The sequence below is a fragment of the Mastomys coucha genome, unplaced genomic scaffold (genome assembly GCF_008632895.1).
Source record: "Mastomys coucha isolate ucsf_1 unplaced genomic scaffold, UCSF_Mcou_1 pScaffold2, whole genome shotgun sequence".
Classification (NCBI taxonomy): Eukaryota; Metazoa; Chordata; class Mammalia; order Rodentia; family Muridae; genus Mastomys; species Mastomys coucha.
Genome location: NW_022196902.1, coordinates 13,971,015 through 13,973,889, shown reverse-complemented (window position 1 = coordinate 13,973,889; position 2,875 = coordinate 13,971,015).

Sequence of the window (2,875 nt, the reverse complement as noted above, 5' to 3'; positions counted from 1 at the left end):
TGTGGCTGGATGAGCAGCCCTCTGGCACAAAGCCACAAGAGCCTCAGTACTTCAGCTTTTGAAAGGTGGCCTGACATTGCCAGACAGGAGCAAACCTGAGAGAGAAAATACACCTTGACTGGGAGGCTGGGGCAGGATTTCACCATGGCCAGCTTTCTCTGAAGTCACATTTTATACAGAAAGCAAGGGCACAATTATATATGCAATGGACAGGTAGCAGAATGTAAGGCTCATTCTGTGGACATTAAGTGGGAAGGCCTGGTCCATTACTATGGCAGTTACGAGTTTGTCTTGTGAGAAGGACCATTTCAGTGTCTTACTCAGATTCTCACTATGCCACCAGCCTTACATGTAGGTAAATCTGTTTGGGAAGTTCAAGGGCTTCTGACTGTAAATGATCTTGCAGCCTTACCTCGAGGCTTCGTCTGAACTGACTCTCAATGCTGAGTGAGACACTGCTTCAAGACACACTAACACACAACCATTCGGCAGCCACTCCCCAACAAGCCTTCTATGCACCTTTTGTTCTTAGCCCTTGGTACTTCTGAGTTGTTTAGCACAAGCTCTTGATAGATGCCTCTGTGAGATGTTTAGACCAACATACAGATTCACCACTGGCTATTCAGCAAGCTGCAGAGAACACACAGCACACAAAGAAACGGAAACCCTGTCAGAGCAAACTCAAGCTCTACGGAGTGGGCGCCCCTGCTTTTGGGCTGGAGAAACTGTTTCTTTGACATTTAACTGATTAGAAGTGCAGAGGTTTTGCTCAGGGCCGCCACATCCCAGCCCAGCTTTACCTGATGTTCATGCTGTGTACAGATGCTGTGTGCCTGCTCCCATTTGGTAATGCACTGAAATTTATCTGTGTCTACTAAGTTTGGAACTCAAATTACCATGCCAAAGTGGACACACTCTATTACTGGTGCAAGGCATATTATTTCCTTGATCACAGAGCTATAATCTTTTTCATCTTGAATCCAGATCTTAAAGATGAAGCAGTCTTGTATTAAAACAAAGCTGTCACACCATTTCATTCCATGACTATTGCCTTGTGTAGGGTAAAACATGACATATTCCAAGTGGAAATTCACTTTGCTTTCAGGTGGGCACAGTGACAACACATAGTGGGTACTTCAATCTGGGCACCTTTGAAAGTAGATGGAAGGCTTCCAGTTGGCAAGGGATTGGCACGTTATTCCTATGCACTTCTAGCTGGCTTCTGGGAGGATAAGGGGCAGGGGCTTTGTACTAATCTCACTGCATCTCATCTAATTCTCAAGCCAACACTCAAAGGATAACAATACAGGAAGTTTGAACAGAGCTATTCTGAGCAGTCTGCAGATGGGTAGTAAGCACCAGTAGTATTTTTAGTAAATTATCTCATAAGCAAAAAGCTGGAGCTTGTGAACCATTAAGTAGCATGGTCCAGGCCATTGAGTGAGTCTTCACTGTTAGCTGCAAAGCTAACTGTCTCTTTGACTCAAGGGATAGTGTATTTGCAAGAAAAAATGGAGGCACAGTGATCTAGGTATGTTTATATTAAGTGGCTATAGGGTCGTTGCTGCTGTGTGTAAATGACATGCGAGTGGGTACAAGTGCGTGCTTGTGGGTAATTGTGGGTCATACCATCCCTGGGCTGTTTGTCTTGGGTTCTATAAGTAAGTAGGCTGAACAAGTCATGTCAACCAAGCCAGTAATCAGTACCCCTCCATAGCTTCTGCATCAGCTCCCGTGTGTAGGATCCTGCCCTGCTTGAGCTCCTGTTCCGACTCTCTTCGATGATGGACTGCAATGTGGAAGTATAAGCTGAATAAACCCTTTCCTCACCAATTTGTTTTGATTTATAGACTGGTACCATAAGTAAAATGACCCAAGGATGATGTTAATGAGAAAATAATCAACCAGAGAGGCAACCAGAATAGGCATGGGAAATGAATTTTAAGATTCTATGTATATAAACTCAATGGGCGTCTAGAGTTGACCCTGGTCTAAGAGAGCTCTAGCTCTAGTCTTGTGCCCAGTACCTCCGTGGTTCCTGCTCCATGTCTCTCCCAAGATTCACTGCCGTGCATCTCCCCAGTGTTAGCCCTCTTGACTTGAGCTGACTCATCACCAAGAACCAGATGGTCTCATGTATCTGAATCCACAGCCCACAGGGTCCCATAGTCTTCAGCTTACACCAAGGAGAGCAGTGTGTCCAGGCTGGCATTATGTACAGGTGCATTTGAAAGTACAAAGGACCCTCATGGAGTAGGATGCTCGGTCACTTTAACAAAAGCTAGGTAGAGACTTCACTTTTTCTTCATCAGGAGAAATCCTCAAAGGGAAGAGTCTACTGGAAGACACCTGGCTGGTTTTGATTTGGCTGGGTGAGGTCTGATTAAGGAGTTCCTGCAGGGTACCTCAAGACCCGGAAAACATGCAGCCAGCAAAATATGGAAGTAATGGAGGTCCAGCAAACGTTAACCCTGTCCACCGCTGAAATGCAGTAAAACCAGAATCTAGGTTTTCTCCTTAACCCCTAACCCTCCTGAAAACATGCAGGATTTTGTACTTAGAGCAGCAGCATATGCTTCCTGAATTGTTAACTGATAATTTTCACTGTTGTTGCTTTACTTCCCTAAGTTTTAAAAAAATCATTTTGTATTTTTAGCTCACATATATCTTCACCCTACTATTTAAGTAGATCTCCACAGCTTCTTCCTTTTTGTTTTACTCTGGGCTATTTACTGATCATCTCCAAACTGATATTTTTTAATTTATAAAATGACAGGAAGGGAACATAAGTGGAAGGGAACAGCCGTCAACACACACCATGTAGGGGCTCCCATGAAGGGGCCTGTCCTGCAGAAGCGACAACACACACCATGTA